The sequence below is a fragment of the Loxodonta africana genome, chromosome 3, assembly GCF_030014295.1.
Source record: "Loxodonta africana isolate mLoxAfr1 chromosome 3, mLoxAfr1.hap2, whole genome shotgun sequence".
In the NCBI taxonomy this organism is placed as follows: Eukaryota; Metazoa; Chordata; class Mammalia; order Proboscidea; family Elephantidae; genus Loxodonta; species Loxodonta africana.
Genome location: NC_087344.1, coordinates 55,632,800 through 55,645,948, shown reverse-complemented (window position 1 = coordinate 55,645,948; position 13,149 = coordinate 55,632,800). Strand labels below are relative to the sequence as shown.

Below are 13,149 nucleotides of genomic sequence, written 5' to 3'. Positions count from 1 at the left end.
TCAATGGGAGGTGGGTTGCTAAGGTGGTACAGTCCTTAGCAAGGGGAGCCTCTCAGGGGTGTTCATGTGGGACAATGGGCAAGGATTGCTCGCGGAGGGGCAAATGTTGGCATAGCCATATTGGCTGAAGGGATTTTCAGAAAGGTGAGGCCATAACAAATGGCTGTGGGAGCTGGGCCTGAATGTGGTATATGGTCTGTATTACTCTTTGTAACTTTGCCTGAGGCAGAGCTATTAATTGTCCCCCAGTATTCATTTTCTTCTTCTTCCATGAAGTAATACAAGTGACCTCATTCCAACATGGCTGGTCACATAACTACTCACCTTAAGACTACATTTCCCAGACTCTCTTGAAGCATGGTATGACTGTGTGACTAAGTTTTAGCTGGTCGGATGTGACCCAAAGTGATATGGAAGACTTCTGGATCACTTTTTTTTTCGTAAGGGGACGGTTTGCTCTTTTCTCCTTTCACTTTCCTCTTCTACAGGCTGGAAGGTGGAGGTGACGGGGTAAGCCAGCTTTGAACAGATGGCTTATGGTCATAAAAATGGAGAAGCAACTTGCGAAGAAATTTGGGACCCTGGTCAACTCCTGGAGCAGAGCTGCCTACTTGCCCTGGACCAACTGCCTACTCTGAATTGTTATGAGAGAGAAAAACAAAATATTATTATGTTTGAGTCATTGTATTTCGGCATCTTTTTGTGAAAGCAGCTTAGCTGGTAACTAATACAGAAATTAGTGCTGAAGGTCAGATGTAGCTTTAGCAAAAAAGCCTAAAATATGTGCAGTGGCTTAGTGGCTGGGCCATGTGGATGAAAAACACAGACACTGCAGGATGGAAAGCTGATGACCCTTGTTATGCTGCAGCAGATTCCAGTAGCCAGGAAAGCAGACCATTTACCTAACATTAAGATTTCTCTCCACCATCGGTATGTCTGTTTATTGCACTGTGGTGGCTTGTATGTTGCTGTGATTCTGGAAGCTAGGTCACCACTGTTTCAAATACCAGCAGGGTCACCCATCGTGGACAGGTTTCAGCAGAACTTCCAGACTAAGACAGACTACGAAGAAATGCCTAGCGATCTACTTCTGAAAATTAGCTGATGAAAACCCTTTGGATCAAAACAGAATATTATCTGATATAGTGCTGAAAGATGAGCCCCCTAGGTCGGAAGATACTCAAAATACACAGCGGCTGCAACACAAACCTCAGACGCCCCAACGATCACGTAGAAGGTTCAGGCCTGGTTCTGTTAAGCGTAAAGTCACTGTGAGCGGAAGCTGACCGAGGGCATCTAACAACAAAAAGATTTCTCTACCTGGCAATGGGGATCAGCCCTGTGGCAAAGATCTAATTAAGGATGTCATCTTCTCACCCAGCCTATTGTTTCCGGTGCCTCCAGGCAGCCACCATGAAAATGCTGCAGCAGGGACGGGCCAAGCATGGAAGACAGCTAGTATAAAAGGAGTTGGCAGGCTTAAGAATTATGTCCAGAAGGGACCTTGGACTTGCTACTCCTGTATGGAAGTGACAGGAAGCAAACAGATTGGTTGGTTTTCAGGGTTTTTTTTTTTTTTTCAGTGTGGTAAACATATAGGTAACAAATTGTTTACCTTTCCAACCTTCTTCACATTTTCAATTCGGTAACATTAACCCATTGCAGTTGAGTCTATTTTGACTCACAGCGACCCTATAGGACACAAGAGAACTGCCCCATAGGGTTTCCAAGGCTATAATCTTTACGGAAGAAGACTGCCACATCTTTCTTCCACAGAGTGGTAGATGGGTTCGAACCACCAACTTTTTGGTTAGCAGCCAAATACTTAACAACTGCGCCACCAGGGCTCTTTCAGTAACGTTACCATTGTTGTTAGGAGCCATCCTATTGGTTCGAACTCATAGCGACAACAGAATGAAACATTGCCTGGTCCTGTGCCATCCTCAAAATTGTTGCTATGTTTGAGCCCATTGTTGCAGCCACTGTGTCAATCCATCCCATTGAGGGTCTTCCTCTTTTTCACTGACTCTCTACCAAGCATGATGTCCTTCTCCAGGGACTGGTCCTTCCTGATAATGTGTCCAAAGTACATGAGATGAAGTCTTGCCATTTTCACTTCTAAAGAACATTCTGGCTGTACTTTGTTCATTCTTCCGGCAGTTAATACTCAATATTCTTTGCCAACACTATAATTCAAATACATCAATTCTTCTTTGGTCTGCCTTATTCATTGTCCAGCTTTCACATGCACATGAAAGGATTGAAAATACCCTGGCTTGGATCAGGCTCCCTTTAGTTCCCAAAAATGACATCTTTGCTTTTTAATACTTTAAAGAGGTCTTTTGCAGCAGATTTGCCCAATGCAATAAGTCGTTTGATTTCTTAACTGCTATTTCCATGGGCATCAATTGTGGATCCAAGTAAAATGAAATCCCTGACAACTTTAATCAATAACATTAGATATGTTTATTATGTTGTTCAACCCTTGCCATTATCCATTTGGAGGTTTTGAGTTTTAAATAGAATTTTATAGTCGAAGAAGCTACAAATCTGGTCTACAAAAGCCAGTGGTAATTCCATCACTATGGAGACCCCTGAGCCCCCAAAACTCCACCATTAGGAACTGTGCTGAGAGAGCTGTTTGCTCCCAAGAGAGTATCCTCTCCGACACCCACTTCAGATGTGTGGCTAAGGATGGTAAAAGTCAAGGAGGAACCTCCTAGAGGGCAAAGCCAGGGGCTCCAGCAGACAGTGGACAAGGGAGTTACCCCAGGGCAGAAAAGGGAAGGAAAGTGCAAGACAAGGCAGGGGGTCTTCCTGGTTCCTGCCCAGCAGGTCTGATAACTGGTGACCAGTGTGTGTTTTCTATTATTCCCTTTTCCTAAAGGGAGATTTTGTTGCTGTTACCCATTCCTGCTCTGCCCTGTATATTGCAGGAGTGAGGTTGAAGTGTGGGGGCAAAAATTTATGTTTTAGTTTACTGGTCACTGGGCCAGAGAAGCCCATTCTGGACCCAAGGAAGAGGACTGTGTACCCCAAGATCCTGCTCTAGGGATGATGAGGCAGGGCTGTGATTTGCTTGTTTTAGGGAGATGGTATGTGGGTTTTATGCGTGGGAAGAAGGATGTGCATGGGTACCATTATGGATTAAATTCTGTCCCCCCAAAAGATATATTCAAGTCCTAACTCCTGGTGCTTGTAAATGTGACCTGTTTGGAAATAGGGTCTTTGAAGATGTTTAAGGTCATACTGGAGTAGGGTGGGTCCTAATCCAGTATGAGTGGTGTCCCATAAAAGAGAAGAAGCGATAAAGACACTCTTGGGGCCACCAGAAGCTGGGGGAGACAAGAAAGGATCTCCTCCAAGAATCACTGGAGACAGCATGATTCAGCCGATGCCTTGAATGCCGGCTTGTAGTCTTCAGAATTGTGAAACGTGGGGCCTTGCATCATGAAAAGAATTGCAAAGTGCCTGGAGGACAGTGACAGAGTTGTAACGAACAGGGGGTGCAGGATCACTCTCACACCTTGCCCAGAAAGAGCAGAGACTTAGTCACACAGCCTCACTACTATCAAAGCCTTGATTTTCATGCAGTTAATATCAACAGCGGCTAGCAGCCACAATTTGTGCTAAGTGCTTTACACACAGGATCTCACTCATCTTCACAAGAGTTCTAGGAGAGAGGAGCTAGCTCTCATTAACCTTCCCCAAATTCTCGGAGCCAGCTGGACAAAAGCTCCCAGGTAGAATGGAACCTTAGGGCTCTTTACACAAAGTGCCATTTGAGTAGGAGAGTATGTCAGTGCACTCCCTTCTAAAACAATCTCTTTCTCTCTTTCCTTAACTAGCCCGTTGAAATATTTTACAAACAATAAAGGAAGATTTCTCTCTATGAGGCCATTCTGAACTTCCAGCACAGACACATACCGTTGTTCCAAGAGAGTGGGCCTTCTGCAAGGGTGACCATTTGTTTTAACAGCATATCAGCAAACCTAAGATTTGTGTGAATCATGCCTGGTCTGAGTCAGGGATGGGGCAGGGCAGACTGGAAGGCCAGGGCTGGAATGTCGCTAGATGGTGAGTGAGGCTGGGAGGGACAATAATCTAGGAGGGGCAGAAGCCAGGAGCAACCAGATCATTAAGGTGGGAGGGACAGGCAGGCATGGGCAGGCGTGGCAGGTAAAGGGCATTATTTAAAGAAAGTAATTTCAGATTGAAATCAGAAACCTGGGAGGGGAGACTAGATGGGGAGCCAGAGAAACTTCTTCGTTTATTCATTCTGCCCCATAGGATTTCCAAGGAGTGGCTGGTGGATTTGAACTGCCAACCTCTTGGTTAGCAGCTGAGCTCTTCACCACTACGCCACCAGAATTCCATTGCCCTGAGATAATCTTTTAAACCTTAAATCTTAAACCAAAAATATCCCTGAAGTCTTCTTTAAACCAAACAAAGAGTTTAGCTAGCTTAATTAGTAAAGAATGTCTGCCTTGAGCTTTGTGCTCTTTTAAAAAACTATCAAATTGGCAACAGCAACTTGAAAGATTAGAGAAGAAACTCGGGGCAGTGAGTTCATGTTAATTGTGGGCAATAACTCGAAAAAGGAGAGTGCACAACTTGAAGAATGTAATCAGTGTCACTGAACTGAATATATAGAAATTGTTGAATTGGTGTATGTTTTGTTGTATACATTTTTAACAACAAAATAAAATAAAATTGCCTCCTCCTCTATTTCCAACCCTCTTTTTTTTATATCCATTTATACCACTTTAATTTTCTTCACAGTACTTAACGCCTTCCTGAAATAAATGTTTTTATTATCTATTTCCCCCATTATAACATAAACTTCATGAGGGCGGGGATTTTGTCTATATTATGGGTCACAGTCTGTCCAGTGCCCAGAAGAGTGAGGCTCTCAACTGCCTATTTTGGAAGGAGTGAAATTTCTCACTTCAGTGTTGGATCTCTGAGATGCTAAGGAATAACTGGATTCTGGGCCTTTAGCAGGTTCAAGTGTAATTCTCCAGGCTTGCTCAAGGGGAAAAAAAAAAATGAGGAAGGAAGCCCTTGGCCATGAGTTACCATCATGAAAGGTCAGACAATTTTGTTTTGCTTTCTTTAGCCCAGAAAACCAGGCCACCATCCAGCCAGGCAAACCAACAATTCCGTTCTCAGTATTGTCTTTGCTTAGTCTGAAACACACATGAGACACAGTCTTGGAGGGCCCCAAGTTAGGAGTCCATAATTATAAGATTGGACCAAATAATACTATAATAGTGCTTTTCTTATTAATTATTTTCTTTCATTGGATAGTTATCTGCCAGGTGGAGTCCCTGACTGGTACAAAGGATTAATGTGCTCAGCTGCTACCGAAAGTTTGGAAGTTGGAGTCTACCCAGAGGTGCCTTGGAAAAAAAAAGACTGGCAATCTACCTCCAAAAAACCGACCACTGGAAACCCCATGGAGCACAGTTACACTCTGACACACATATGGTGACCATGGGTTGCAGAGTTGATGTGACTGGCAAATGGTTTGGTTTGGTTTTTATCTGCCAGGTCCTCTGTAGAACATTTTACCTGCATTATATCAGTTAATCCTTTTAACAATTCTGTGAGTCAGATATTAGTATAACCTCCATTTTATAGCAGGTAAAGCTGAGGCTGGTGGCATGCAGCCAGGACTCCCATCCTGGCCCGTTGGGTGTAAAGGCCTATACTTATTCTCTCTGATATTTCATGGTCAGGCCGGGTTTTGAGGTAGTTTGGTGCTTAAGGCAGGGCTTGGATCAGATTTTACGAAGACATCGGCAAGGAAAGTTCACAAAGAGGAGATTGTGGCACAGTCGCCCAGAGAAGAGAGCAATTAGAGTTCAGGTGTAATGCCCAAAGCACTGTATCGAACCCATCCTTTCTGAGGGATGCTGATAAGATGAGGGCAGTGGTTCTCACACTCCAGCAAGTGGGCATCAGAAGCTGCAGGAGGGCTTCTAAAACAGGTTCCTGGGCCTGTCCCTGAAGTTTCTGATTCCATAGGTCAGAGCCCAAGGATTTGCATTTCTAACAAGTTCCCAGGAGATGCTTGCCGATGCTGTGAGTCTAGAGACCACATTTGAGAACCACTGGACTAAAGAAATGTCGTGCCCATGTTCTTAAAAAAATACTCCGCTCTCTTCATGTTCCTGCCTCTCTGCCCCTTTGCACATGTGCGAGTTTACATATGTATTATATTCTGAGTCAACTGTAGAGTCAAGGGGTTTTAGTAAAGTTCCTCTTTGTAATGAGCTACTTTTTTATTTTTATTGTGCTTTAAGTGAAAGTTTACAAATCAAGTCAGTCTCTCATACAAAAATCTATATACACCTTGCTTTTTTTTTTTTCTTTTGCTATGTACTCCTAGTTGCTTTCCCCTTAATGAGTCAGCACACTCCTTCTCTCTACCCTGTATTCCCTGTGTCCATTCAGCCAGCTTCTGTCCCCCTCTGCCTTCTCGTCTTCCCTCCAGACAGGAGCTTCCCTCCAGACATAGTCTCATGTGTCTACTTGAGCCAAGAAGCTCACTCCTCACCAGTATCATTTTCTCTCTTATAGTCCAGTCCAATCCCTTTTTGAAGGGTTGGCTTTGGGAATGGTTCCAGTCTTGGGCTAACAGAAGGTCTGGGGACCATGACCTCTGGGGTCCTTCTAGTCTGTCAGATCATTAAGTCTGGTCTTCTTACAAGAATTTGAGATCTGCATCCCACTGCTCTTCTGCTCCCTCAGGGGTTCTCTGTTGTGTTCCCTGTCAGGGCAGTCATCGGTTGTAGCAGGGCTCCATCTAGTTCTTCTGGTCTCAGGCTGATGTAGTCTCTGATTTATGTGGCCCTTTCTGTCTCTTGGGCTCATAATTACCTTGTGTCTTTGGTGTTCTTCATTCTCCTTTGCTCCAGATAGGTTGAGACCAACTGATGCACCTTAGATGGCCACTCGCTAGTGTTTAAGACCCCAGATACCACTCTCCAAAGTGGGATGCAGAATTTTTTTATTAGTAGATTTTATTATGCCAATTGACCTAGATATCCCCTGAAACCATGGTGCCCAAACCCCTGCCCCTGCTACTCTGGCCTTCGAAGCAGAGTTTTTCAGGAAACTTCTTTGCTTTTGGTTTAGTCCAGTTGTGCTGACCTCTCCTGTACTGTGTGTGGTCTTTCCCTTCACCTAAAATAATTTTTGTCTACTATCTAATTACTGAATACTCCTCTCCCTCCCTCCCTCCCCACCCTCGCAACCATCAAAGAATATTTTCTTTTATGTTTAAACTATTTCTTGAGTTCTTATAATAGTGGTCTCATATAATATTTGTCCTTTTGCAACAGACTAATTTCACTCAGCATATTGCCTTTCAGTTTCTTCTATGTTATAAAATGTTTCACGGATTCATCATTGTTCTTCACTGATGCATAGTATTCCATTGTGTGAATACGCCATAATTTATTTATCCATTCATTCGTTAACAGGTATCTTGGTTGCTTCCATCTTTTTGCTATTGTAAACAGTGCTGCAATGAACATGGGTGTGCACATATCTGTTCGTGTAAAGGCTAATGAGCTACTTTTGAGTGACAGGAGAGAGGACTAGTAGATGTGCACTGAAGGGGACAGTGGGAACCCAGCTGGGGTGAGGTGGGTAGGCAGGGCTGTAGGGAGGGGAAGCAGGTTAGAGAAGCCTGCTTCGACTCAGCCTGGAAGTGCTGTGGGGTGGGGTGGGAGCTCAGACTAGGTCAACCGATGGTAATGGTGGTCCCAAAGAGGGGGAAGCAGTCACCAAGGGAAAACTCCCCCAGGTGGAGAATGGGAGCCCAGGGAAGGAGTCCAGGGGGCATGGGCCTGTTTGGGGTAAGACGGGTGAAGAATCAGATCTAGGGGTTAAGCGAAGGCAAGCTGGGTCCGGTGATTCACCAGGACATTCTTAAGTGTCTGTTTCTATGTGGTTTGTTCCTCTCAGAATTCATCATAGCTGATCCAGGAAAGTGGCTTTTCCCATTAGTGGCTGATGGAGCATATAGAGTGTGGAAGTCCCAGTGTGGAAGGAGGCGAGAGGCCATGTCCCAAGAAGCAAGACTCCACCCTCCTTTGAGTGGTATCTGCAAGGCGGTGGCAGTAGGCACAACCAAGAATCCTCGTGTTCAGACATCATTTTAACACCTTTCCGGGAGCTGGGGTGGTCTCCTTGCCAGGTGTCTACACCATGTGAAGGCGAGGACACCTGGTGTAGCATCCCAGGGTTGGGGGTGGTCCTCCATGATCTCCTCCATCCGTGTCCCAACTGGCCTTCCAGCTGAGTATCCCCATGTATGAGGCTCTGGGCTGACTCTGTTTCCCTTCCCATTTTCTTTGCTTTCCCAATCTTTCTTCTATCTCATCCTAACTCTTCTCTTTGTGTCTCCATTTCCCTTTCCCTCAACTGCTCCTTCTCACCCTCGGAACTCCTCTCTGCTCCTCTCCCTCTGCTCTGCCCACAGGCAATCACCAAATAGCACCAGCTGGTGGCACATCCTGAGAACTTAATTATAGTTATTAATTACCATCCCGGGTGGTCCATCTGTGAGAGGCACAAGGCCTGACCAAGGTCAGGGGTAAGAGAGGGAAATGATGATTATGAGGTTGTGGCCGTACTTTGCAGCCAGGTTTGCTTTTGAATTAGATGGGCCGCCAGCTGCATCGGAGGGTGGAAACTCCACGGAGGCTGGTCTTTTCCGCTGCTGGAGAAAGTCTCAGAACCGGGCAGACCTGTCCTACTATAAAATTTCCAGTGTCTGAATTCAGCTGAACCTTCTGCCTCCTAAAAACAAAAAATCAATCGCTGTAGAGTCAGTTCCAACTCACAGTGACCCCATCGGTGTTAGAGTAGAACTGTGCTCCACAGGGATTTCAATAGCTGAGTTTTGACAAGTGGATCACCAGGTTTCTCTTTCGAGGTGTGTCTGGGTGGGTTCAAGGTGCCAACCTTTCAGTTAGCAGCTGAGTCCATTAATAGTTTGCAAAACGCAGAGGCTCCTTATGCCTCTAACTGTCTCTAAGTCATCCCATGATGTTCTATCAGGTTTCCTCTGGTTGTTCAAGGTCCTCTTCTCTCCCAGCCCTGCCATTTGCCATCTACCCTCCCTCGCCCATCCCAATAAGGAGATCTAGGAGTTCTGGTGAATGCTCTTCAGTTGTCCTCCTCTGCTTCTCAGCACAATTCTCTTTGCCCCCTTCTGCATATCTGCCCTACAGCAGAAACAGCCTGGCATTTGGAATCAGATAAAGCTGAGCCTCAGTTATCTCATTTATAAAATGTGGGTGCATTGGTTATTGGCTTGGTCTACTTGGCAACCTACCCCCTTATTTCTGGAAACAGATTCACCTGCTCCCCATCAAATAGGAATGTGTGAACCAGATGGCTCAGTCACACTACCCCAACATGACAACAGTGATTGGCTCATGGATGGGCGTACGACTGGAGATGGACCAATCAGTGCTGCCTGCCTGTGTTCCCTGGTACCTGGAGAAAGCCCATCTGCAGGATAAGAGGATATCGGAAAGACAAAGGTGGGCATGGTGACATTTGAGTTCTTGAATCCAGTGGTCCCTGAGCCAAGAGCTACTCTTGCCTCTTTTGGTTCTGGTTGGTTTCTGTTATTTACAACTGAAAGATCTCTGTCTGTGAGATTACAAGAGATATTCCACATGAAGTGCTTAGTAAGTGCTCAATCCATTTGTCTTAGGCTGGGTTCTCTAGAGAAGCAAAATCAGTAAAGCGTTAAAAAAAAAAAAAACATATATATTTATATATATCAAGGAAATAGCTCACACAGTTATAGAAGCTGGAAAATCCCAAGTCCATTGATCAGGCTGGAAGCTTCTTCTGACTCACATAGCTGCAGAGGCTGATGAGCCCAAGATTGGCAGGTCATACAGCAGGGCTATGGCTTACAGGCTGCAGAGACAGATGAATTCCAAGATCGGTAGACAGGACGGCAGGTAAGGTGCTAGCTCAAGTTCCAAGAACCAGAGGTCAGATGAACAGGAGCCAGCTGCAGGATCCAGAATGAGCAAAAGCCCATGAGCCTTGCCAGAAAGTCTTCCTGTTTTGGATGTAGGCCACATCCTCAAGGAAACTCCCTTTCAGCTGATTGGCTACTCATAGCAGATTCCATCATAGAGGTGATCACATTATCATCAGACCTTATCATGGAAGTGATTACATCATTATATGACTGCCAAACTACATCATCACTGCCAAACCCCTGGGAATCATGGCCCAGCCAAGGTGACACACAACCTTAACCATCACATCACTGTAGCTATTAATATTGCTGTGGTTACCTACCCACCTTGTCCCCAGGACAGCCCAGCTCTGCCTCCAGCTTCCCACCTCGGTCAGTGCCTCATCATTCCCCTGGCCCACCTGGCTGGGAGTCCTAGAACAATGTCTGACTCATTCCATTCCTTCATTTCTAATACTGCCACCACTCCCAGACCCGTTCTAGTTGTCCTATGTAATATCTCTTAGTTCTTTCCTTTTTCTTTATTCCGCCTGCCACAGTCCTCACCTAAGCCATTCATTCATGCATTCAACAAGCCTTAACTGATAACTTATTATAGGTCAGGTAATATGCTGGCACTGTGGACACGTCAGTGAACAAAACAGAACTTGTCCCTCCATCCCTGTCACTGTTCCCTCTGCTCCAGCCTCCTTGGATGCCTGTCTGACTAATCGTGAACACCACTTTTGTGTTACTCTTGTTCTCAATAGCATTCCTTGGCTTCCTACTTCCTTGTTCTTTAAATTTTAAGGGCTCTGGTTTTCAAAAGTTCTCCACAAGGGAATTGCAAATTCTCATGGAATCCAGACTTTCTGGAGCCACTGAGGCTGGATGAACTCCCAAAACTATTACCCTGAGATAATCTATTTATTTTTTCAAATATTTTATTGTGTTTTAGGTGGAAGTTTACACAGAAAATTAGGTTCCCAATTTTTATACAAATTGTTCCATGACATTAGTTACTATGTCTACAATGTGTCAGTGTTCTCATTATTTCCATTCTGTTTGTTCTGTTTCCATTGGCCTAGCTTCCTTGCCCCTCCTTGCCTTCGCAGCTTTGCTTTTGGTTAAAGGTTGACCATTTGGTCTCAGATAGTTGATTGTTTAAGGGAGCCTATATAAAAAAAAAAATACTATAGGCTATTATTTGGCTGCAAGGTGACCTCCAGGAGTTCTGAGTTAATTTTTAAACTTTAAGCTAAAATATCCTGAAAACCAAGCAACAGTTCAGCTTTGTTAGTAAAGAATGTCTGCCTTGAGCATTGTGCTCTTTGAAGAACTCTCTGTATGAGATTAAACTGACAACAGCAACTCCAAAGATTAGATAGGAAATTTAGGGGGCCGTGAGTTTATGTTAACGGGGGAGGAACAATTCGGAAAAGGAGGTGAGAATGGGTGCACAACTCGAAGAATATAATCAACGTCACTGAATTGTACACATAGAAATTGTTGACTTGACGTTGACTTGTTCTGCTGTGGATATTCTCAACACAACAACAACGAACAAAATAAATTATTAAAAAAAAAAGTTCTCCTTAATCTACCTCCAAATAACAATGATGATAATGATAACATGGCAGTAGTAGCAGAAGAAGCGGCAACCACTTGTGACATCCTTATTGCAGGCATTAGCTCAATCAAAGCCTCACAACCAGCGGTGAGATGTGATATATTCAAGACCCGATACAGCACATCCACCAGCCCATCAGAGTGGATCCTGGCTGTCATGCCATCCCAGGCATACTGGCTGAATTCCAGCTCTGTTCACAGCAAATCCTGAAAGGTGGGCATTATGATCCCTGGTTTACAAATGTGTAAGCTGAGACTCAGAAGGGTGAAGGGTCTGGCCCAAGGCCACACAGCTGAGAAACAGCAGCACCAGGATTGAAACCCAGGAGCCTCTAACTCCAGAGACTTCAGCCACACAATAGGACCTCCCTGAATCCACACTGCTCAACCCTTCTTCTAGTTAGACCAGGTCCTCCCTGCCATTTAATCAGGCCCTGCTCCTGCTCACCCTCTCTTGCTTGCTCATTCCACAAGCCTTGGTTGAGGCTCCCACCTGGAGCTGTGCTAGATGAGGGGGGACCTCCATGGGGGCAGAAAACCTGCTGCCATCAAGTCAATTCCAACTCATGGTGACTTCATGTATGTAGAGCAGAACTGCACTGTAAGGTTTTCTTGGCTGTATTCTTTATGGAAGCAGATTGCCAGGACTTTTTTCTGTAGTGCCACTGCGTGGGTTTGAACCACCAACCTGTAGATTTGTAGCTGAGAGCAAACTGTTTGGACCACCCAGGGCTATTTCTGCTCACTGAAATATCCCCAACACCTGGCACATTGCCTGGCACATAGTTGGTGCTCTGCAAATATCTGAGGAATGAATGAATCAGCGTGAGAACGGCCAAGGCCTGCACCTAGCGCAAAGGAGCTCAGAGTCTGGGGGGGGTTGCTCATGAGTGAAGATTTGCCTTCTCTTTTGAGGGTTTTAAAAAATAAAAGACCAGAGCATTCTAGCATGTGACACCCCCGGCTTTGGAGGGGGATGATGAAACTGACAGTCAGTTTGTTTAAGCGGGACACCAGCCCCAGAGCTGGAAGCCACCCTGGCTCCCCAGTGCAGGAAATTCTGTCCTCTGACATGTGGCACCCCAGTCCACGCCCCCTTCCCCTCTGCCTCTCAAAACTTACTGATTTTTCAAGGCCCCACTCATTTACTCATTCAATCAGTCAGCAATTATTGAGCACCTACTGTAGGCTTTACTGTAGGCTAAGGAGTCTTTGGGTGGTACAAATGGTTAACGTGCTTGGCTGCTAACCAAAAGGTTGGCAGCTCAAGTTCACTGATGTGTACCTTGGAAGAAAGCCCTAGCCATCTACTTCTGAAAAATTAGCCATTGAAAGCCCTGCGGAGCACAGTTCTACTCTGCCACACGTGGAGTCTGTGAGTCAGAATGCACTCCATGGCAACTGGTACTGGTACTCTGGGCCAGGCAGGTGCCGTACAGTTGCAGGATAAGGTCAATGGTACAAAGATCCAAGACACAGCCTCTGCCCCCTGGAGCCCAACGGTTAGTCGGGGAGGCAGG

The 13,149-nt window shown here is 45.3% G+C and overlaps 1 protein-coding gene across 1 annotated transcript in view; it reads right to left on the bottom strand.

Annotated features, from left to right (window-relative positions):
* CDA (cytidine deaminase) overlaps positions 1 to 13,149 on the bottom strand; it is a 30,466-nt gene that overhangs the window by 14,853 nt on the left and 2,464 nt on the right. The window lies entirely within an intron of this gene.